We start from the raw sequence: 25,273 nt of genomic DNA on the forward strand, positions 1-25,273 counted from the left end.
AGATGTGTGAACCACCATGCCCAATGCAGTACACTAGCCATGCATGGCCACCTCTTCTGTTCTTTCAGTTCTTGAAAATCTAAACAAAGAAACAGATTTATCACATATACACACATACCCCAGTGAACTGCTAAACATTAAGCTGTATTTGGCTTAATGGATCACCTGCTGTGCAGGCATGATCAGGACAAGTTGTTGAGGCCAAACCTGGAGTGGGTCCACAGGAAGAGATGGGTGGTGGAGTCCCATAGCTTTTCACATGCTTATGGGTGAAGCTAAATAACGTCTGGTGGCAAAACCCAGCACAGATTCTCCATGTAAGTGTACAAAAAAGATTAAGAGAGAAAGGATAATACATTCCTTCTGCTTTTCTGGCAACTAACATAAAACCAATTTCTTGAAAGTTTTCATTCCACAGGAAAGACATTTCTGTTTGGGGGCCTCATTTACAGCACACATTAGAATTTCTTTAGAATTTGCTCAGTTGGATTGAGTTTACTTTATCATTGCAAGGTGGCCATGTGTGGTGTGGGTGTAAACAGTTTCTGAATACCGCTTGCTGGAAACCACAGGAGGGGAGAGTGCTCTTGCACAGAAGTGCTGCGTGTGGGCTTCCCGCATGCATCTGGTTGACCACTGGATGCTGGACTAGATGGGCCATTGGCCTGATCCAGCAAGCTCTTCTTATGTTCCAATGTAAGAAGGAGGTAGCAGCAGGTTCAGGGAACCCAAAATTTGCAGATGTACCCCCCCATGAAACAAATTAACAGGGAAACCCTTTCAAAAACAGCAACCCAATGAGTACTGAGCATGCTCAGCAGCCATGTAACACTGACTGACTGTTGGGGTGGATATGGGGAAATTACACGTTTCTTTAAAACCCCTCCCAAGGTGGTGCACAATTACAATACAGTATAGTCCAACAACAATAAAATCAATAAATAAACAGTAAAGAGAAAAGCAAAAAAAATCCCATTGTAATATACCAAACTATAGTGCATTACTACAACACAGACTACCAGCACAACACAACTCATGAAAAAGGAGACAAAAGCAAGTGAGCTTTCCAGGCTTTCCTAATAGTAAAGTATTTCAGAGACATGGAGACACTGCCAAAAAGTGGGGAGGGGAGTTGTGATGTTCCTATACTAATGTATATATGGTAAGTGTTGGTTGTTTTAGAAGATACATGGTAAGTGGAGTGAAAGAGGAGGGGGAGTGAATGGGCAGTAGAATGCGAGATGATTGGCTGAGTGTTTAAAATGGCTGAATGTATAAAAGGAAGAGTGAGAGTGGAATCGGGGGAGAAGAGAACTGAGTGGGTTGCTTGGTGGGGTTTAGAGAGTTGTTTGACAGGAGAGAGTGGAGAAGGAGGGAGGTGGAGTTCGGATTAGTATTGAGTAAAACCATATGCTTATGTGCTTTAAGAAGAAATCTTGTTAATCTTGTTAGCTTTGTTATCTTTAATAAATACTTAATTTGGTTTACCAAAGGCCTGATCCTTGGCTGGGGTTTCACAGACCAGAAAGGAGGGTAAGGTAATGACCAAGGCTGAAGGGGAACTGTAACAAATGGTGGCAGCGGTGAAGAGAATAACAATACCAGTATTCAGAGTCTCTGGGAATACTAGTATTGGGACGTTACTGGTGGTTGCCTAGCAGGGGGATCTGTTGAGATCTGTGCTAGAGCGGGGAGAGAAACAATAAAAAAGGACAGTCTGGACTGGTGGAGTCCCTGGTGGTGCCTAGTGACAGGCAGTAGCCACGCGCAGGTAGGAACCTGACAGGAAAAGCCAGGGAAGGACGCCTCACACGTGGTGGCAGTAGTGGTGGGATACGAACAACAGAGAATCCAGATCCGAACAAAGGAGACTACGTCACAGGTGTTGGCTGTAGCAGTGAGATACGAACACTAGAAAATCCCTACCAGTGGTGTGGCAAACAGAAATAACAAAACAAGATTACTTGTGAGAGTGACTGGCAAAGAGTGTGTGGCAAAGAGTGAGTGAACTCAAACACCATGGCTGAATATATAAAAATGAAAAGAGAGGAGCTGGTGGAGAAGTGCGTAACATTCAATTTACCTCATGAGGGTAAAGGGGTAGATGAATTGAGGGTAGCACTTATAGGATTTGCAACTGCCCAGCAAAAACAACCTGTCAGAGAAGAGACCTCAGAAGGATATTTAAGCAATCCCGCTTATATAGAGTACTTGAGAGAGAAGTTGAGGATGGAAATTGAGAGAATGAGGATGGAGGCTGAGGAAAAAGACAAACACCGGGTCTTTGAGGCTGAGGAAAAAGACAAACAGAGGGAGTTGGAAACTGAGAAGTTGAGAATGGGGTTTGAGGAGAGGGAGAAGCAACGAACAGTGGATGCCGAATTACAAGTAGAAAAGTTAAAATTTGAAAGAGAGAAGTTTCATTCTGATGAAACAAGAAAGGACAGAGATGGAGCAAAAATAAAAATTACTCCAAAGGACTTTGCTGTCTATGAGCCTGGTCAAGATCCTCAAATTTACCTCAGCACCTTTGAAAAAGCAGCTCAGTTGTGGGGGCTACCTGAAGATAAATACATGCAGTATTTATTAAACCTGATTAAAGGGGAATTGGCTGAGGTATACCAATATTTCCCCTCAGACGGGCCCGTCACCTATGCTGAATTCAAAGAAGCAGTGTTTAAAAGATTCAGACTGGGGCCTGATTATTTTAGAAAGCTTTTCAGAAATTGCCAGATACAGACAGGGAGGTCTTTTGTGGAGCTGGGGGCAAAACTGATGGACATATTTGGGAAATGGCTGACAAGTGCAAAAGCTCAGTCTGTGGAGGAGGTGAAAAACCTCATGATATTGGATCAATTATACCATCAGTTACCACCATAAATAAGGCTCCTGGTCAAAGACCGTTCCCCTACATCGGTGCAGGAGGCCGCAGAGATGGCGGATCACTTCGCCTCCAACAGAACTGGCTGGGTGGGGAAAACATCAAGAGATTTTAAACCCAGACCATATAACGCTGGCAGAAGGGATGTGGTACCACAGAGAGTGAGTCCTCCATTAAAATCTGAAGGGCACAGGACACCCCAGAGTGGATCTGTGTACCCTAAAAGTGAGGAGAAATTATGCTACAAATGTGGTAGACCGGGGCACCTACGTTTTCAATGTGAGGTTGCCTGTGGCCCTGGTGGAAATGACTTGGAGAGGCCGAGAGGGCCAATATAAAGTAGGCATTAATGCCCAGCAACAAGAACCAGTAATACTGGGAAGAGAAGTAATGGGCGCCCCAGGAAAGATCTATGTAGTGACCAGACAGCAAATTGGCAGAGAAAAAGAAGCCATATTAAGGGGGGCTGAAACAAACAGGGTGGAATCTGTTAACCAGCCTCAGGTCACCATAGCAACCACTAGCAGGCCTGCTGAAGGAGACAAACTGTATCAAGTGGTCTCTGATAATGATGAGGCAGATCAATTCAGGGAAGAGCTGCAAAAAGATATAAGTTTGTAGCAGATAAAGGAACAAGCTCTGACCCAACAGATTCCTTTCACTGACAAACTGAGGAATCAAGTTGTGTGTGAGAATGGGATTTTATATAGACTGTGGATGCCTGCTGAGAGAAAGGATGAATGTGAACCAGTGAAGCAATTGATAGTACCTAGCAAATACAGAACCAGATTGCTAGAGGTAGCCCACGATGTCCCATGTGCAGGACATCTGGGAATAAAAAAGACCAAGAGGAGATTGGCAGCACACTATTATTGGCCAAACATCTCCAAAGATGTAAAACAACATTGTCTATCTTGTGGAATATGCCAAAAGGTGGGAAAAAGTGGAGTAAAGACTAAGGCACCCTTAAAGCCCCTTCCTATAATTGGACAACCCTTTTATAGAGTGGGGATAGATTTGGTGGGCCCTTTTTCCAAACCCACAAGGCATGGCAAGAAATATCTATTGGTGGTGGTGGATTCTGCCACCAGGTACCCAGACGCAGAAGCACTAAGATCCGTGGAAGCCCCTGTAGTGGCAGAGGCTTTATTAAAAATCTTTATGAGGCTGGGTTTCCCTCATGAAGTGCTGACGGATCAAGGCAGTGTATTCATGGGAGAAGTGATGCAATGTATGTGGAAATGTTGTGGTCTAAAACATCTAAAGACCACTACTTACCATCCCACCACTAATGGGTTAACAGAGAGATTCAATGGCGTTTTGAAGGGCATGATCAGAAGCTATGTTCAAGATCACCCACAAGACTGGGATGAACGGTTGGGATGCTTCTTGTTTGCATACAGAGAAGTCCCTCAGGAGTCAACAGGCTTCTCACCCTTTGAACTCATGTTCACTAGAAAAGTGAGGGGACCTTTGGAACTATTAAAAAATTCATGGGAAGGAACCCTGGGAGAGTACAAAACATCTGTAGTAGATTTTGTATTGGAATTCTGCAATAAATTAACATCAATGATGGAGATGGTGAAAAAGAATTTGAGTCAAGCACAGGAGAAGCAACGTTACTGGTATGACAGAACAGCCAGGGAACGTGTGTATGATGTGGGAGATATGGTTATGGCGTTCATACCCAGGAAACATGACAAATTACAGGCTAACTGGGAAGGACCATATACCATCAGAGAAAGGCTTGACACAGTGACGTATGTAATCACCACAGACCAATTAAACAAAAGCAAAGTGGTTCATGTAAATATGTTGAAGCCTTACCATACCAGGGATGCACAGGTGTTGCAAGTTACCTTATTCCCTGAGGGAAGTGGGCCTGAACTTCCAGATTTGGTACAGGAAAGCAAAGACAAAGGAGGGGTAGATCAAGTGGAATGGTCAGAGGAGGTGAAGGAGGAAGTAAAAGAAGAGATTCTGAGAGTTTTGAAAACCTATAGGAATCTCTTTAGCAACAAACCTGGCCGAACCAGTATAGTTATACATTCCATTGATACTAGAGATCATGCCCCAATCAGATCTGTTCCGTACCGTGCGAATGGGAAAGTTTTGAATGAGATCAAAAAGGAGGTGGAAGATATGCTGGAATTAGGAGTGATCAGGGAATCCATCAGTCCCTGGGCCTCAAGTATTGTCCTGGTTCCGAAAAAAGATGGAACGACTAGGTTTTGCATTGATTATCGGCTAATCAATAAAATTACTGTCCCAGATGCGTATCCTATGCCTAGGGTAGACGCAATGTTAGAGTTATTTGGGGCAGCAACCATTATCTCTACACTAGATCTCTGTAAAGGATTTTGGCAAATGGAACTAGACGAGCAATCCAGAGCCAAAACTGCCTTCAGTACACCAGATGGGTTATATGAGTTTGTGACCTTACCCATGGGACTAAGGAACTCACCAAGTTCATTTCAGAGGCTAATCAATACTGTGTTGCAAGGCATGTCAGATTTTGCAGTGGCCTATATCGATGACGTGGCCATTTTTAGCAAGTCGGTGCCTGAGCATGTCCAACACCTGACAACAGTATTGGAGGCCTTAAGAAAAGCAGGCCTCACAATAAAAGCTAAGAAATGCCAGTTTGGACTAAAGGAAGTAATCTATTTAGGACATAAGGTGGGGAGTGGGAAAATCACCCCCTTATGGAGCAAGGTGGAGGCAATACAAGCATGGCCGATCCCCTTAACCAAAAAACAAGTAAGGGCATTTCTGGGTGTGGCTGGATTTTATAGGAAGTTTGTGAGAAATTTTGGGGAAATAGCAACCCCCTTGCATGAATTAACAAAGAAGAAGTGTTCTGAGCGTGTGGTATGGACGGATGAATGTCAGAAGGCTTTTGATCTACTGAAGCAAGCCTTGTGCCAAGGACCCATATTAATAGCACCAGACTATGAGAAACCATTCATCGTGGCTACAGATGCGTCGGACCTGGCGCTGGGAGTCGTCTTGCTGCAGGAGAGAGAAGGCACCAGACATCCAGTGGCGTACCTGAGTCGCAAGCTGACGCTGAGGAAGAAAAACTATTCATCGGTCCAGAAGGAGTGCCTAGCAGTCGTGTGGGGACTGAACAAGTTGCGCCCATACGTGTGGGGACGAAGATTCACAGTGACTACGGATCATCGGGCCTTGTTATGGTTGCAGACTATGAAAAACCATAACACTATGCTGCAGAGGTGGTCCTGGGCCCTACAGGACTATCAAGTGGACTTCCAGTTCATCAAAGGCAAGGACAATGTACTGGCCGATGGACTTTCCAGGCAAATGGCTGGGACTGCAGTGACGTGACCAGACGGAGGAACAAAGAAAGACATTTTCCCCATAGAGACTTTTATTTGTTAACGTGATGTATAAATCCTGGAACAGGAATAATACTCTGCCGTTGTTTTAAGGGGGGGGGGGGAAATGTGATGTTCCTATATTAATGTATATATGGTAAGTGTTGGTTGTTTTAGAAGATACATGGTAAGTGGAGTGAAAGAGGAGGGGGAGTGAATGGGCAGTAGAATGCTAGATGATTGGCTGAGTGTTTAAAATGGCTGACTGTATAAAAGGAAGAGTGAGAGTGGAATCAGGGGGAGAAGAGAACTGAGTGGGTTGCTTGGTGGGGTTTAGAGAGTTGTTTGACAGGAGAGAGTGGAGAAGGAGGGAGGTGGAGTTCGGATTAGTATTGAGTAAAACCATATGCTTATGTGCTTTAAGAAGAAATCTTGTTAATCTTGTTAGCTTTGTTATCTTTAATAAATACTTAATTTGGTTTACCAAAGGCCTGATCCTTGGCTGGGGTTTCACAGACCAGAAGGGAGGGTAAGGTAATGACCAAGGCTGAAGGGAAACTGTAACAAATGGTGGCAGCGGTGAAGAGAATAACAATACCAGTATTCAGAGTCTCTGGGAATACTAGTATTGGGACGTTACTGGTGGTTGCCTAGCAGGAGGATCTGTTGAGATCTGTGCTAGAGCGGGGAGAGAAACCATAAGAGAGAGCGGTCCGGACTGGTGGAGTCCCTGGTGGTGCCTAGTGACAGGCAGTAGCCACGCGCAGGTAGGAACCTGACAGGGAGAGCCAGGGAAGGACGCACCACAGGAGTGTCCTGGAAGAGAGCATGGCTGGCTGGCTGGAATGGTGAACAGGAGCACTCCATACTGCCACATTTTGTTGCATGTCCTATTTGCAATTACTGTCAACACTTTCCCCAGCTGTTCTTCGAAGCAACATAAAGCAGCATACATGTATTTCTCTCTTTTTGTCCTTAGAAAAACCCTATGATGTAGTCAGGGTGAAAAGGCATGACTTGCTTGGGGCTATCAAGCTTCTTGTTTATCTGGGGATTTGAATGCAAGTCTCCCTAAACAAATCCAACACTCAAACACTGTATTCACTACACCACATTGACACTTAAGATAGCTACAGTAGTTCTCAGATATCCCCAAGGATAGCAAAGGAGAAATCTAGCACTTTTTAACAGATGACCAAAGAGGAAACTTCTTTTCCTGGAAGAATGTGTCATTGTCAAGGTCCAACAGCTATGCTCTACATCCACTTACCCATCTGTTCATGGCATACCAAGCAAGAATTTTGCTGCAGAAATAAAACAGCTTAACAGTGGACATTAATTTTTCCCTCCTTGCTAGTGCAGAAATGTGACACTATTACATATGCATAAAACAAAAAAGCAAAACAAAATCTGCATCCTTTGCAGTCACATGAATTAGCTCTAATGTTACAAGGAAAATAATGTCTACAGCAGAGCAAAATAATAATAGAAAGTGTCAGCTAAATGGGAAAAAGTAACTACCCTTTCTTGCCATTACAGTCACACCTGCTTAAAGATTAAAATTGTATTTTTATGCTACATTAAAACAGCATTTTCTACACGAAGGCATTATGTTTCTGAAAGGCAATTGTGATTGCCTTTGTGCACTCAGCAATATTTTGTATTCTGCTGAGAACATTTGTGTTAGTGTCAATTAATCTATAATTGAGAGAGAGAGAGAGAATGGATGAATGTCACTCAGGGCACATCAAATATATGCTCCTGCCCAATGTCCTCACACACTAGCAGGATTACTACCGTGTTTATCAACTTCCAAACTGAAGCAAATGGAATTTCAACCTAAACTAATTTTTATAATCTGCAATCTATTGCTTCCAATCTCCATGCACATCAAGCATCAATAGTCATTATGAGAATCTAACTTTGTCATTGCCTACATGCCTTTGACATTCCTCTTCTTCCAACTCTATAGTACTGGAGGAAGAGTTTTTTTCTAGTCTAGCCTTTAAACCAAGCCTGCATAACTTTTTACCACCAAACCAAACATAAGCCATTAACCTTGTATTGTGGCCTGCCACGTGCTCTGTACTCCAACCCATTTCTGCAGTCCCAGGCAAGTAGCAAAGGCAGGAGATTTGCTGAGCTCCTGGTGGTCTAACATACATGGCTGCTGAGTTGCATTAGTCTTGGTGGGTCATAAAGTATAAAGTGCTCATTTAAACAGAATGTTTCTTGGTTTTGAAAATGAGGACTGAAATCCTAAATGCACTGCGGGTCAAATGACATGTTATGTGTTAGAACACAGCATGCAGCTACATCCCTTCTTTTGCAGATTGGGGAGGGATGATTGTTATCAGGGTCACAGTGCATGGGGATGGGAGGCTTATCCTTTATTCCCCACCTATTACCTCCACCAAATTTTCCTGCACAAGCTACAAGGCCTAGAAAAAAATTTCCATTGCGACATAGCCATATGGCAGGTGATGAGGTCAACCCAACAGCAACTGAGGAGGGCAATGGGGAGTGTTCAACTAATGTGTCCTTTCAGGACAAGGACATCCATTTGCACAACTGGACTTTCCCCCTTCCACCTGCATGCGCCCTGCACTCTCCCCAAATCTGCTCTGGAAGGTTGAGGGAACCCCTAGAACAGATTTAGGAGGCACACAGGGGGAGGAGAGGGGGAGAACATTGTGTTGCACAAGTGGAGATCCTGGCACTGATGGAATGTTTATGTAGCACTATGTTGTATACATCTCAATTGTAGTAAATAATTAAAGAAAAACAGAGACTCAGGGCTCCTTCAAATGACCTAATAATTGAGCATTCATCCTGATTTGCTTCCACAAATCTTACACAGTGGTTAGATTATGACTGTGAACACACTAGTCACCTACCCCAAAGTGTTTCCATTAGCCACACCTGGAGAGGGAACGGGTTGATCTGCTGATCAGTTGCGAAATTTCTTTGAAGCTGATTTTTTTTTAAAAAAATGCACTTGAGCTGATCCCACCAGATTTAATAGTAAAAAGGAATGGTGTTTAACTCCAATTGTGTGCCCACGTTTTCAGAAGAGAGAGGTGGAGATGCACTGGAATTGGCAGAATGGTGAGCATGTTTCTACCCTATATTTGGTCTTTATGGAGCATTTAATTCTGATTTGTTTGCAGGAAGGTTATAAGACAATGAGCATTTTCATGTCTTATACCATTTCTTACCCATCCTTTATGATAAGGTCCCAAGTTGGGTTAAAACAGATAAAATCATGACAATTATAAAACACATAAAACTGTTCAAAATGGGACAGAACAATATAAATTCAACAAAAGTGGTGGGTCTCACAAAATAAAATACCTTATTTATTTATTTATTTATTTTATTCGATTTCTATACCACCCACAGCCCGAAGGCTCTCAGGGCGGTGCACAACATAGGATAAAATATAATAGAATCACAAAAACAGTAAAAACATACATATTAAACAATTAAATGACCAGATATACATTAAAAGCTAAAAGATAGAATTTAAAATGCCTGGGAGAATAAAAAGGTTTTAACCTGGCACCGAAAAGATAAAAGTGTAGGCGCCAGGCGCACCTCATTGGGAAGACTATTCCATAATTTGGGGGCAACCACCGAAAAGACCCTAGATCTTGTTACGACCCTCTGAGCTTCTCTGTGAGTCGGAGCTCGGAGGAGGGCCTTAGATGTTGAACGTAGTGAATGGGTAGGTTCATATTGGGAGAGGCGTTCCGCTAGGTATTGTGGTCCCGCACCGTGTAAGGCTTTATAAGTCAAAACTAGCACTTTGAATTTGGCCCAGAAACAGATAGGTAACCAGTGCAAATGAGCCAGAACAGGTGTTATATGTGTGGACCGCCTAGTCCTCATCAACAGTCTAGCTGCTGTGTTTTGCACTAGCTGAAGTTTCTGAACTGTCTTCAAAGGAAGCCCCACGTAGAGCGCATTGCAGTAATCCAATCTAGAGGTTACCAGAGCATGCACAACTGAAGCGAGGTCGTCGCTTTCCAGATAGGGACGTAGCTGGGCTACCAACCGAAGGTGGTAGAACGCATTCCGTGCCACCGAGGCCACCTGCGCCTCGAGAGACAGGAATGGATCGAAAAGAACCCCCAAGCTACGAACCTGTTCTTTCAGGGGGAGTGTAACCCCATCTAGAACAGGTTGAACATCCACCATCTGGTCAGAGAAGGCACTCACCAACAGCGTCTCAGTCTTCTCAGGATTGAGCCTCAGTTTATTAGCTCTCATCCAGTCCATTATCACGGCCAGGAAATGGTTCAGCACATTAACAGCCTCACCAGAAGAAAATGAAAAGGAGAAATAGAGTTGCGTGTCATCAGCATACTGGTGACAACGCACTCCAAAGCTCCTGATGACCGCACCCAGCGGCTTCATGTAGATGTTAAAAAGCATAGGGGACAGGACCGATCCCTGCGGGACTCCACAATGGAGAGTCCAGGGTGTCGAACAATGCTCCCCAAGCCCTACCCTCTGGTCCACCAAGTAGGAGCGGAGCCACTGCCAAGCAGTACCTCCAACTCCCAACTTTGTGAGTCTCCCCAGAAGGATACCATGGTCAATGGTATCAAAAGCAGCTGAGAGATCAAGGAGAATAAACAGAGTAACACTCCCTCTGTCCCTCTCCCGACATAGGTCATCGTACAGGGCGACCAAGGCTGTTTCAGTGCCAAAACCAGGCCTAAAACCGGATTGAAATGGATCTAGATAATCGGTTTCATCCAAGAGCACCTGGAGCTGGCTGGCGACCACCCGTTCTAAGACCTTGCCCAGGAATGGAACATTCGCTACCGGTCTATAGTTGTTCAAATTATCTGGGTCCAGGGAAGGTTTCTTCAGGAGTGGTCTCACTACTGCCTCTTTTAAGCAACTAGGGACCACTCCATCTCTCAAGGAGGCATTTATCACTTCCCTGGCCCAGCCGGCTGTTCCAACCCTGCCAGCTTTCACTAGCCAAGAGGGGCAAGGATCCAGTACAGAGGTGGTTGCACACACCAGTCCAAGCACCTTGTCAATGTCATCAAGTTGTACCAACTGAAACTCATCCAATAAATGAGGACAAGACCGTGCTCCGAATACCTCATTAGGTTCAACTGCCATAATACTGGAGTCTAAGTCCCGGCAGATGCATGAGATTTTATCTTGGAAGTGCCCAGCGAACTCGTTACAGCGGGTTTCTGAAGGTTCTATTGCATCCTTTGGACTAGAATGTAAAAGCCCTTGGACAATTTTAAAGAGCTCCGCTGGGCGGTTGAGAGATGATTTAATGGTGGCAGCAAAGTATCGCTTTTTCGCTGCCCTCACCGCTTCTGTATACAACTTAGTGGAGGCACTTACCAAGGCATAATTGCATCTGTCAGGAGTACGCCTCCATCTGCACTCAAGCCTTCTCCTCTCTTGCTTCATCGCTCTCAGCTCCGGGGTATACCACGGGGCTGCATGAGCTCTGCATGGGATAGGGTGTGCAGGAGTGATCATGTCCACGGCCCGGGTCATTTCCGTATTCCACAGTTTGACCAGGGCTTCGACAGGAGCGCCTGTCTTATCAGCCGGAAAATCCCCCAGAGCCCTTTGGAAACCCAGAGGATCCATTAGTCTCTGAGGTCGGACCAGCTTAATAGGTCCTCCACCCTTGCGGAGGGAAAGGGTGGCTGTAAGCCTAAACTTCAGCAAGTGGTGATCTGTCCATGACAATGGGGTTGATAAAAAACTCCCCACCTCCAGATCACCATCTCCATGTCCAGTGGCAAAGATCAAATCAAGAGTGTGCCCCGACACATGTGTTGGACCAGTGGCAAATTGAGACAGCCCCATGGTTGCCATGGAGGCCATGAAGTCCTGAGCCGCCCCAGATAAAGCAGCCTCAGCATGGATGTTGAAGTTTCCCAGTACTAATAGTCTGGGGGACTTCAACAGTACCTCTGAGACTACCTCTGACAGCTCAGTTAGGGAAGCCGTTGGGCAGCAGGGTGGACGGTACACCAACAAAATTCCCAGTCTGTCTCCTTGACCCAGCACAAGGTGGAGGCATTCCAAGCCAGTCGTCACCTGGACAGGGTGCTTGGTGAGCGAGAGACAACTCCTATAGGCCACAGCCACCACACCTCCCCGACCCTCGGATCTACCACAGTGCTGAACCGTATACCCAGGTGGGCAAAGCTGGGAAAGAGTAACTCCTCCCTGATCACCCACCCAGGTCTCGGTTATGCATGCCAGGTCAGCCCCCTCATCGACAATTAAGTCGTGGACGAGGGAGATCTTATTATGTACCGACCTGGTGTTTAAAAGCAGCACTTGGAGATCCGAGAGCTGGCTGATGGGACAACCAACAGTCCTGCGGATGTGAGAAGGACCAGAACAAGGTACAGACACGACTTGTCTGGGACGAGTTCCCCTTATCTAGCATGTTCTTCTCACAACACCATACCTCCCATTACCTGTCACTACGTTGATTGGGGCCCCCAAAAGTCCCCCCAGTTGGAGCAAAGCCCTCTCTCCCAGGCACATGATAAAATACACATAAATTCGCGCTCATGTACTCATATACTCACTCAATCTCATTCACACTAAGCACAATCCACAAATTAGCCACACAAAAATTCAGACTAATACATTCATATAAAGACTCAAACTCATTCACACTAAACACAGTCACAATTAAAACAATAGCAGCAGATGTCGAAAGCCAAGGTAAAGAGCATTCATCCCCAATTTGCTTGAGGGATGCTGATACATCTTCCTACTAATCATTCATTCATTCTACACTTGCATTTCCTTGTCACTTTCATAACCAGAAAAAGTCATTTAAAGTGGGTTTACTATACTAGGACAACATCGTGTTTTATTCCACTTTAAGTGTGCAAACCTAAATTTCCTGGTTTGCACTTGAATATCTGCCACAAAATTCTGCCAGTCTGATGGCACCCATAGGTGCATTAAGTGTAATATGTGGCTTGGCCTTTACTTAGAAGTAAGTTCCATTGAACTCTGAGACTTATAAGCAAGTAAAGATGTGTACCATCAGGCTGCACTTCACATCAGTTTGAACACACCACTTTTCAGTGGAGGCAGTTTGAAGGAAGCAGCTGGAGGGGAAGCAGTAGCTGGTGGGGTAGAGCAGGGTGAAGCAGCTTTGTTTTCTTGGCTTCCCAACATGGATGTCAATGCCAATATCCCAGAGAGAGAGAGAAAGGGACAAGGTAGCAAAGAAGCCAGCACGGTGAGGGTACAGCAGTGGAGCCAATCTGATGCTCTTGCCACTGCACCAACCTTTCTGCCACCTCACTGCTGTTCCTCTCCAGCAGTGACCTCCACATTGGGAAGCTGGGTAAACAATGTCACCCCACCTTGCTGGCTGCTACTGAGAGGAAGTGAAGATTGGCTGATCTTTGTACTTCATTGGGCTTCTTAGGAACATGAGAAGCTGCCTGACACCAAGTCAGACCAGTGGTCTGTCTAACTCAGTATTGTCTACACTGGCGGGCAGTGGGTTTCCAAGGTTTCAGACAGGGGACATTCCCAGCCCTCCCTGTTGATGCTGGGGATTAAACCTGGGACCTTATGCATGTAAAGTTGATGCTTTACTACTGAGCTATGCCCCTTATGTAACTTGTCATAAGGAACATACATTAGGCAAATGCGTTCCCTGTTTGGATTACTGGATCTGCCAAATGCTAATTTTGCAAGTTTCCTTTTTAACATTGCACTCCCTCCCCATTTATTTAGGACAGGGGTAGCTAGTGTGGTGCCCTCCAAATGTTGGAGTACTATTCTCATTAGCCCCAGCTAAAGGGCTCAAGTCTATTGTAGTCTAACAAAGAGAAATGAATGTGTGGAAATGCATATATGAGCACTGAATCTCTGCTGTGTCCTGTACATCAGCATATAGTTGTTGGCACAAACTGGATCTTTAAAAAATCATAGCAGCAGTAATGGTGGCATTACCTGCTGCCTCATCTGTGGTATGGAGAATGAGGAGCCTTCAAAGAGTTCACTACAGAATTGAAATAGCACATTGAACCTAATGCTGATACAAAACACAAACATTTCATAGAATAATTGTGATTTTTTTCTACATTTGATGTTGTTTTCATACTTCCCATCAGGGAAGAGAGTTAAGATTATGTGTCTAGGTATTCATGTTAAGATTAGCCTTCTAGAATTTAAATTGGATATTATTCCCTTAACTGTATGTTGATAACATTTTTTTGCTGAACATGTATAAGAGATTGATATTTCAGGCTCTTGGGGATGCTAGCTGCTATTCAGCAAAGCCTTTTGTATTTCTTTATATTTCTTTAGTTTGTACTCTGATAAAACTCTGTTACTGGTGTCTCCCTTCTCAAGATTCTTCTAGTGAATTTTCTTAGCAACCAATTTTATCCACACTTCCCTTGGAAGATCAATTAAGCAAGTGGTAGGGAAGACTTTTAAGATACACAGAAGATACCATACTCTTAGCAGAAACTAGTAATGATTTGAAACGAATGCTGATGAAAGTTAAAGAGGAAAGCACAAAAGCAGGACTACAGCTGAATGTCAAGAAGACTAAAGTAATGACAACAGAAAAGTCATGAAGCTTTAACGTTGACAATGAGGACATTGAACTTGTCAAGGATTATCAATACCTTGGCACAGTCATTGACCAAAATGGAGACAATAATCAGGAAATCAGAAGAAGGCTAGGACTGGGGAGGGCAGCTATGAGAGAACTAGAAAAGGTCCTCAAATGCAAAGATGTATCACTGAACACTACAGTCACGATCATTCAGACCATGGTATTCCTGATCTCTATGTATGGATGTGAAAGTTGGACAGTGAAAAAAGCAGATAAGAGAAAAATCAACTCATTTGAAATGTGGTGTTGGAGGAGAGCTTTGCGCATACCATGGACTGCAAAAAAGACAAATAATTGGGTGTTAGAACAAATTAAACCAGAACTATCACTAGAAGCTAAAATGATGAAACTGAGGTTATCATACTTTGGACACATCATGAGAAGACATGATTCACTAGAAAAGACAACAATGCTTGGAAAAACAGAAGGGAGTAGAAAAAGAGGAAGGTCAAACAAGAGATGGATTGATTCCATAAAGGAATCCACAGACCTGAACTTACAAGATCTGAACAGGGTGGCTCATGACAGATGCTCTTGGAGGTCACTGATTCATAGGGTCACCATAAGTCGTAATTGACTTGAAGGCACATAACAACAACAAAGGGAAGACTTTGCTATTTACTTTACGGTGTCAGTTTCTTTTGCCAGAGCATGCAAATTATTGTGATTCAAATATTCTTTTTCTGTGCTGGCAGCCTTTGGACCTGCATTAACTAGTGTGATGTTGCAACTCAACAGTGGATTGCTGTTACTCTTTGATTAGCAACCACACAGTCAACAAACTTCTCAAGGGGTTGTGTGTCACCTCTATGGTCATTAGTCACGATGTAACATCAACTACTTTGTCTTAAATCACACAGCACAAATTATTTTATTTATTTATTTATTTATTTATTTAGTTGCATTTCTAAACCGCCCTATAGCTAGCAGCTCCCAGGGCGGTGTACAACATGATAAAACCACAATATTTAAAATACAGCAAGTGTGTATTGCGCAAACAATATAAAACATTATATAAACAAAGTAAAAGAAAACTAGAAATAAAATAAGTAAGATTAAAAGCATAAAATACATTAAAATGCCTGGGTGAAGAGGTGGGTTTTTACCTGGCGCCGGAAAGATGACAGGGAAGGCGCCAGGCGTATCTCATCTGGGAGGGCATTCCATAATTTGGGGGCCACCACCGAAAAGGCCCTAGATCTTGTTACTGTTCTCCGGGCCTCTGTATGGGTTGGGACCCGGAGAAGGGCCTTAGACGTCGAGCGGAGTGAATGGGTAGGAACATAGCGAGAGAGGCGTTTCATCAGATATTGAGGTCCAGTGCCGTTAAGGGCTTTATAGGTAAGGACCAACACTTTGAATCTGGCCCGGAAACATATTGGAAGCCAGTGCAGTTGGGCCAGAATAGGTGTTATGTGGTCGAATTTCTTTGTCCCAGTAAGAACTCTGGCCGCAGCATTCTGCACTAGCTGAAGTTTCCAAATCGTTTTCAAAGGTAACCCTACGTAGAGAGCATTACAGTAATCCAATCTAGAGGTTACCAGAGCATGAATAACTGAGGCTAGGTTCTCCCTGTCCAGATAGGGTCGTAGTTGGGCTACCAGCCGAAGCTGGTAAAACGCATTTCATGCCACCGAGGCTACCTGAGCCTCAAGTGACAGAAGCGGATCTAATAAGATCCCCAAACTATGGACCTGTTCCTTTAGGAGGAGTGTAACCCCATCTAGGGCAGGTCTGACATCAACCATCTGAGCAGAGGGCCCTCCAACTAACAGCATCTCAGTCTTGTCAGGATTGAGTTTTAGTTTGTTCGCTCTCATCCAGTCCATTATCGCGGCCAGGCAGCGGTTCAGTACAGCAACAGCCTCACCTGAAGAAGATGAAAAGGAGAAACAGAGCTGCGTATCATCAGCATATTGCTGGAAACGCACTCCATAACTCCTGATGACCTCACCCAGCGGCTTCATATAGATGTTAAAAAGCATGGGGGACAGAACTGAGCCCTGCGGGACCCCATACTGGAGCACCCAGGGACTCGAGTAATGTTCCCCAAGCATCACCTTCTGGAGACGATTCCCAAAATAGGAGCACAACCACCGCCAAGCAGTGCCTCCAACTCCTAAATCCATGAGTCGCCCCAGAAGGATACCATGGTCGATGGTATCAAAAGCCGCCGAGAGATCAAGGAGAACCAACAGAGTTACACTCCCTCTGTCTTTCTCCCGACAGAGGTCATCATACAGGGCAACCAAGGCTGTTTCTGTACCAAACCCCGGCCGAAAGCCAGATTGAAATGGATCCAGATAATCAGTTTCATCCAAGAGAGCCTGGAGTTGGCGAGCGACCACGCGCTCTAGAACCTTGCCCAGAAATGGAACATTTGCTACCGGCCTATAGTTGTTAAAGTTATCAGGGTCCAAGGAGGGCTTTTTTAGGAGCGGTCTCACTATCGCCTGTTTCAGGCAAGGTGGGACCACTCCCTTTCGTAACGAGGCATTAATCACCTCCTTGGCCCATTTCTGCTAGCTTTTATTAGCCACGAGGGGCAAGGGTCCAGAGCGGAAGTGGTCGCCCGTATCTGTCCAAGCACCTTGTCCACATCCTCGAGCTGTACCAACTGAAACTCATCCAATAAAACAGGACAAGACTGTGTTCTGGACACCTCATTAGATTCAACTGTTACAATATTGGAGTCAAGGTCCCGATGGATGTTTATGATCTTGTCTTGAAATTGCCTCGCAAACTCATTACAGCGGGCCATTGATGGTAATATTGCATCCGGAGAACCAGAGTGTAAAAGTCTCTGGACAACCTTATAAAGTTCCGCTGGGTGGTTACAAGATGACTGAATGGAGGTAGCGAAGTATTGCTTCTTCGCCATCCTCACCGCCTTCACATAGCGTTTCGTGGAGGCTTTCACAAGTGCATAATTACAGCCGTTGGGAGTTCGTCTCCATTTACCCTCCAGCCGTCTCCTTTCTTGCTTCATCACTCTTAGCTCCTCAGTAAACCAAGGAGCCAATTGAGCTCTGCAATGGAGAGGGCGCACTGGGGTGATTGTGTCAACTGCCCGGGTCATTTCCGTATTCCACAGAATTTCGACAGGATCGTCAGCTTTATCAGCCGGAAAATCCCCAGAGCCCTCTGAAATCCTTCAGGATTCATTAGTCTCCGGGGACGGACCATCTTAATTGGTCCTCCACCCTTGCAGAGGGGAGAAGACGATGTGAGTCTAAATCTCAAGAGGCGATGATCTGTCCATGACAAAGGAATAGATGTAAGATTCCTCACTCCCAGATCACCTTCCCCCATTCCAGTGGCAAAAATCAAGTCTAGAGTATGTCCTGACACATGCGTTGGGCCAGTAACAAAATGAGACAGCCCCATGGCTGTCATGGAGGTCATGAAGTCCTGAGCTGTTCCAGACAAGGCGGTCTCGGCATGGATGTTGAGATCCCCCAATACCAAAAGTTTGGGAGATCGCAACACCAAGTCCGAGATCACCTCTGTCAGCTCAGTTAGGGAAGCTGTTGGGCAGCAGGGTGGACGGTACACCAACAGTATTCCCAGTCTGCCTCACTGGCCCAACGTAATGTGCAGACACTCCAGGCCATTAGCCACTTGGATGGGGTGCTTAACAAGAGAGATGGAACTTCTATAGACCACAGCGATTCCCCCTCCCTGACTCTCGGATCTACCCAGATGCTGAACCGCATACCCAGGTGGGCACAGCTGGGAGAGATTAATACCTCCCAGATCGCTCACCCAGGTTTCGGTAATTCATGCCAGATCGGCCGCCTCATCCATGATTAAATCATAGATGAGGGAGGTTTTATTATTTACTGATCTGGCATTAAAAAGCAGCAACTGGAGATCCGAGAGTTGGCTGGTAGAACTACCAGCAATCCTGTGGATGTGAGGAGGACCGGAACACGGCACAGCCACCAGTTGTCTGGGGTGAGTTCCCCTTAACTGGCGTGTCCTCCTCACAGCTTACAAATGACTGCCTACTTATGGCCATTGACTGGTCTATGGGTATAGAGCATTTAAAATTATCAGTGTATAAGCATATGAACCCACTGTGTTTTGAGTACTCTGTAAACCCAGCATGTATCTGTGAATGTAGTTAAAATATTTATACCTCACCTTTCTTCATATAGTTCAGGGCAGATTACAAAACTGATAAAATACAATAGGACAGCAATATGGCATAGTGGGGTATCAGCACTCACCTGACCATCATTTGATCGCTGCTGCTTGCCAGGATGTACAGTAAGAAGAGCAAGACGGCAGAGAGCTCAGCATCATGCAAATATACCACCAGAGCCAATCTGACACTCCTGCTGTTGCGTTTCCACCATGCCAACTTCTCTGCCGCCTCCCCCTTCCCTCTCTACCTCTCAGTAAGTAGCAGTGGTGCAACCAACCAGAGGTCAGCTGATCAGTGGGCTCCCTACCATACTGCCTGGTACTGGCAATAGCAATATACAGAAAGGGAGCAGCAACAATAAAAACCAATCATTAAAACACTTAAAAAGCAACCATAGTAAAAACATGATAAACATAATACAATACAGTCAGTATTAATTGAAGTTTTAGGGTTTGTTCTATGCTTATGGATTTAACTGGTAAACTATGTGTTGGATGAGGTCTAATGTTAGTCATACTCAGAGTAAACAAATTGAAGTGAATTGATTTAAGTACATGGGTTTTAATGGATCTACTCTGAGTATGATTTCATTGAGTATCTCTCAATGTGTTTTCATGATTATCTTGTATTGTAATTAATGCCTATTTTTAAAATAAAGATCATTATTATTGTTGACTTTATATGTTAGTTATTTCAGGATCCCTGAGGTTATTCTCAACCAATTCTGGCATCATCATCAGGTCAAATCCCCTTACACAGAGATTCCCAAATTCTGGGTGTGGCAACAGTGAAGGTCATCTCTCTCTTGTCCCAACCAAACATGTCTTTTCTTAAACGGGATGCATAGAGCTGGAAGGCTCTTATGGGAGAAGGTGGTCCATGAAACATAGTACACCACTGACTATTGTGATTGACAGACAGTAATTATCTAGGATGTCAGGCAGAGATCATTCCAAGCCCCCTTACCTGAGATCAATTTTAAAAAAATACCTAGAAATGTTAGTGATTTAACCCATGAGATTACATGTGCAACATATATTTTATTTGACTAAGCTATACCCCCTCTTTAAGGGGAGCCACCGTGTTTTGCATGTAGTTAAAGGCCCTGTTCACACATTACAGTCAACAAGTGTACAGTCTGTGTACCTGGGTACAGATGTAGTTGGGCTGCACACTCGTACAGTTATTCACATGTAATAGTCAACAAGTGTACAGTCTGTGTACCTGGGTACACCAGTAGCTGGGCTGTACACTTGCACAGTTATTCACATGTAACATTCAATGAGTGTACAGTCTCCGTTATATACACATTTGCTGCCAGGGAAAGAAAATGGCTTCAATGACACTTATTAAATGCGCCATTGAAGCAATTCCCTTTTACTGGCAACAAGGATAGGCATGCTGGGTTTGTTATACTTCCTGAAACTGTTTCCTGTCAAGGGGTACATTCAATAGAAAGAGTTTTGGCAGAAACAGGAACATAGTTTTTCTCTTTTCATTTTTCCTGCAGATTCTTCAGTTTTTAAAATCAAAACACCAACTTTTAAAAAGAAAATACTAACCTGTAACTATAATAATTATAGTTATTAAAATATTGCATTTTTCATTGCCTGTTATTAGAGTATGTATGGTTTTTGGTGTAGGCTTTCATGGAACAATCCTATACATGTCTATACAGTCCTATAGAGATCAATAGAACTTACTCATAGATAAATGTGTGAAAGTGCAGACCTAAATATATTGAATATTTATATATGAAAATATTTTGAGGAGGAGGGGGCTGCAACAAAAGCAAGCTGCTTAAAAGATTACTGCGCCGATGCTGCTGTCTTTTCGGCGCCAGCTTAAGACCTGCCTCTTTTCTATGGCGTTTTAATTTAATTTTAAAATATTATGTAATCTGATTTTTTGCACTTTATACGTTTTTGTAATATTTATTATGCACTTTTTATGAGATGTATTTTGTATTTTCTGTTGTACACCGCCCAGAGAGCTTTTGCTAGTCGGGCGGTATAAAAATTTAATAAATAAATAAATATAAATAAATAAATAAAATATGAACTGAAATAATTCTTCCAACATGGTACATCTGATTCTTTCTTGAGGATATTATGCTTTTCAATACACAAAACTACACTCAAAATATAAATGTGGGGAAAATTATTTATCAGTTGGGCTTTCCAGCCTGCAGCTCCCACTGTAACATACTCTGTCCCCTGGAAAGCCTTTCCTGGTATTTGGGAAACAGGAAAGCTCTGGGCTGTGGTTTTTCAGTAAAAATGTTTGTAGCTCAGTATCAAAAAGTGATCATCCGTATCTCTTTTTATGATCTATGTCAGTGGTTCCCAACCTTTATGAGTACGGGACCCCCTTTATAAGCTCAATTTTTTTTGTGACCTCCCCCCTCCAGGAAGGCAGCTTGGCTGCCAGGAAGGAAGGGGAAAAGCAGCCTTTACTTGCAGCCTTGCTTCTTTTTGCTTCACTAAAAGCCCTCTCATTTTGAGTAAGGGCATCATCAGCAGTGGTAGTGTGAGGAAACAGCAGTCAGTGGTAGTAATTCCCTCTTCTTTCTGGTAGCCCCACCCTCAGCCTCCTTTGGTGTCTGCCATGTATTTTAGAGGCAGGTGCCTGCCTTTGGTGCACCTGAAAGATGCTCAAGCACTTCAGCAAAAGTCCTCCCCTCCCATTTTGATCAAGGAGGAGGTGTCATCTGCAGTGGCAGTGGGGAGCAGTCAATGTCCAGGGAGTGAAGACTTTTTAAAAATAACAATAAATAATTGATTACTTTACTGTTTGCAGCCTCCTCTGGATTACTTCACGGCCCCCAGGTTGGGAACCACTGATCTATGTCATAATATTTAGCTTTTGGATAGTACTTTAAATGCAGGGTCGGCAGAAAGTAGATCAAAATGTATTGGTGTATCCCAGGATGACTCACAGGAGATCAGTGAGGATTTCAGACTCCTGTTTCACTATGAAAACAAGAAAATGACCACCCCACCATTATACTGCTGAAATGAAGAAAGTGGGGGGTAATCAGAGTGGATTTTTGTGTGGAAATACTGTGAGCTCAGTTCAATTTTGGAACTCAAAACAAATTCCTGAGCTAAGAATTATTTAACTCTAAGCGCATATATTTTGCGGCTTGCTCTGGTTGGTGGATCTTGGGTTTTTGTAGTTATAATAATAATTAAAAAATCAATACCAAAAACCTGAACTCTAACCATCCTGATCTAGAGTATTAGATCCTGATCTAGTCTAACCATGAAGTCTAACCATTCAAACCATAGAGTATTTGCCACCCTGGGCTCCTGCTGGAAGGGCAGGATATAAATCAAATAAATAAATAAACAAACAAAACATTACAACCCTACAAGGCAGGTTTGTGTTACCATAAAACCATGTGATGCAGCTACTTCTGACAGCAGTTTCTAATGGAGGCAGCTATTATCATGTGTTTGACCATCAGGTGTGTCCTATTTTGATGCATGACACTTGACATAGAAGGTAAGAGCTGCACAGAGATGAGCAAATCCACAATCTTTCTCTTCTCAATTTCTGGATACACAGTAGAAAGGTGACATTGCTTTTTTGAAAATGCCTTCTTTGGCAATGTTTTGAAGAGTCTTACCTCTGCTATTGTAGTTTCATTCTTGCAAGCACTCCTTTGAACCATGCTACAACAACCCTGCAAGGTAGGTCTGTGCCCATACAAATGATTTAGTGCAGGAATGGCCAGAAGATAGACTGTAATCTATTGGTAGATCCTTGGGAGATTTGCAGTCAATTGGCAAGCGGTTCTGGCTTCCAGTTGTTTAACAATAGCAACAAAAGGACACACATCCATTTGGAAATTTGACAACTGAAATTAAGAATACTTGTGGAAAGTAGGAATAGATCTATGTGTGGAAAGACTGTGACCTCATCTCAGCAGCTTCTCAGACGCCATGTTCTTTCATACTAGACGTATGTCTTTTGCAGCTGGCTGCAGTTGGTGGTTCTTGAGGTTCTAGTAAAACACAGGGTGGATCCCAGACTCTACAATAGCAGTGCTCTCTCAGTAATGGCAGCGTTGCCACTCACTGAATGGGGCAAGGTGTCTGCAAGTTCAGGGCTTGGTGGCACCATCATCCTGCAGCAGGTGGGCTCACACCTGCAAGCTTGTGCTGCATTCCACCAAAGTACCCCAACTTTGCCATCTCTGTGCCACTGCCATTCTCTCCCCCCCCCATTTATCACTGCTGACCTATGTCATCAAATTATTGGAAGAGTCTTGGCTGTATTTCTCTTTCTTGACCTTTAGGAGGAAATAGAAAGCACACAACAGAATTTACCATTGATTTCAATAGGTTTTAAAAGACCTAGGAAGAGAAGTATAGTGGGCAATTTATATTGGATTTATAGAGGTACTGTAGTGTACAAGTTCTGCAAAAGCCAGTGTGGTGTAGTGATAAGAGTATTGGGCTAGGGCCTGCGAGACCTGGATTCAAACCCTCATTCAGCCATGAAACTCACTGGGTGACTTTTGGGCTAGTCACCTTCTCAGCCTAAACTACCTCATAGGGCTATTCTGAAGATATATTTGGGAGGTCCAGGACTACGTATGCCACACTGAGCTCTTTGCAAGAAAGTTGAGACATAAAGGAAATAAGGCATTAAATAAGATCAAGGCTACAATCCTTTGCACAATTACTTGAGAGTAAGCTCCATTGAATTGTGAAAGTTACTTTTGATAAACCTGCTTGGGATTATGTTGTTAAGATACAAGGGATAACTATTACCCAAAATTTCTATTATTTCTTGATAACTATAATTTCTGAGCAATGTGTTACCTAGCCATTCAGTTATTTTATGATTGCAGTTGTGATAGCAGCTATTATTCATTACCTGCACAGGGGGGTTGGAGAAAGTTTTGGAATCTATTTGTGGCACTATCCTGAAAAGTAGGTGTACTGCTCATAACAAGCAACAATAAGAGTCACATGATAACACATTGAACATTTAACAGACATTATAAATTTTATAATATTTATTGATAAATCACCTAGTATTTAAAGGAAATGATTGAATTTAGAAGTTAAAGCCTGTAATTCTATATTCACTTTTAGGAGAGCCAGTGTGGTGTAGTGGTTAAGGTGTTGGACTACGACCTGGGAGACCAGGGTTCGAATCCCCACACAGCCATGAAGCTCGCTGGGTGACCTTGGGCCAGTCACGCCTCTCAGCCTCATGAAAACCCTCTTCATAGGGTCGCCATAAGTCGGCATCGACTTGAAGGCACTACATTCACGTTCCCTTCAGGAGTAAGCCCCATTAAACTCAGTGGAACTTACTTCTGAATAAACATTGCTGGGACCGCACTGTAACTTCAGATGCCTAAATCTTTCTCCTCATCCCATTTACTAGATTACTGGTACATCCTCCCACCTCCTCTCAAGATAGCAATTTTCACTTGTCTGAGCCCACAGGGGTCACACAAGTTCTGCTTCAGAGTCTTAGGGTCCCCCCTCCACAAGTCTTTTCTCTGTTCATTATCTCTCTGTTCTTTCACCTGTTCCTACATTCCCCTCAAAGTGATGCTGCAATCCTATCCCAACCCCACTTACCTGGGAGTAAGTTCCACTGAGCTCAGTGTGAGCAGAGCTTGGAAAAGTTACTTTTTTAAACTACAGCTCCCATCAGCCCCAGCCAGCATGGCCACTGGAGTGGGCTGATGGGAGTTGTAGTTCAAAAAAGTAACTTTTCCAATCTCTGAGTGGGACTCACTTCTGAGTAAACATGGCTAGGACTGGACTGGACTGGACTGGGAGCAGACACATAGGCAAACTCTCCCCCTTTCTCTGCCCTCCAACTGTTTCTTCTAAGGGGCTGGAATCCTAATCCTTCTTACCTGGAAGTAAGTCCCACCAAACTGAATGGAATTTACTTTAGAGTAGGCATGGGGTTAGGATTGTACTAAGAATGTAATCAAACTTAATTATGTAAAAATTAACAATGTAAACAGTCCTTGCCTAGCTCTAGCTTCTCTGACAGAACACTTGCTTTTTTTAGGCAATCCTAACTCCACTTACCTGTGAGTAAGCCCCATTGAACTAAGTGAGACTTAGTTGTGTGACATGATCGCTTTGTGTTTTCATTATTTTTCGGTCATCCATATGACGCCGCGTGCTTTTGTGCATTTTCACACAGTTAAATCCGCTCCTGCAATACCGCAAATCATGTGATTTGCTTTTTTAAACCGGGAA

The sequence above is a fragment of the Rhineura floridana genome, chromosome 1 (assembly GCF_030035675.1).
Source record: "Rhineura floridana isolate rRhiFlo1 chromosome 1, rRhiFlo1.hap2, whole genome shotgun sequence".
NCBI classification, from domain to species: domain Eukaryota; kingdom Metazoa; phylum Chordata; class Lepidosauria; order Squamata; family Rhineuridae; genus Rhineura; species Rhineura floridana.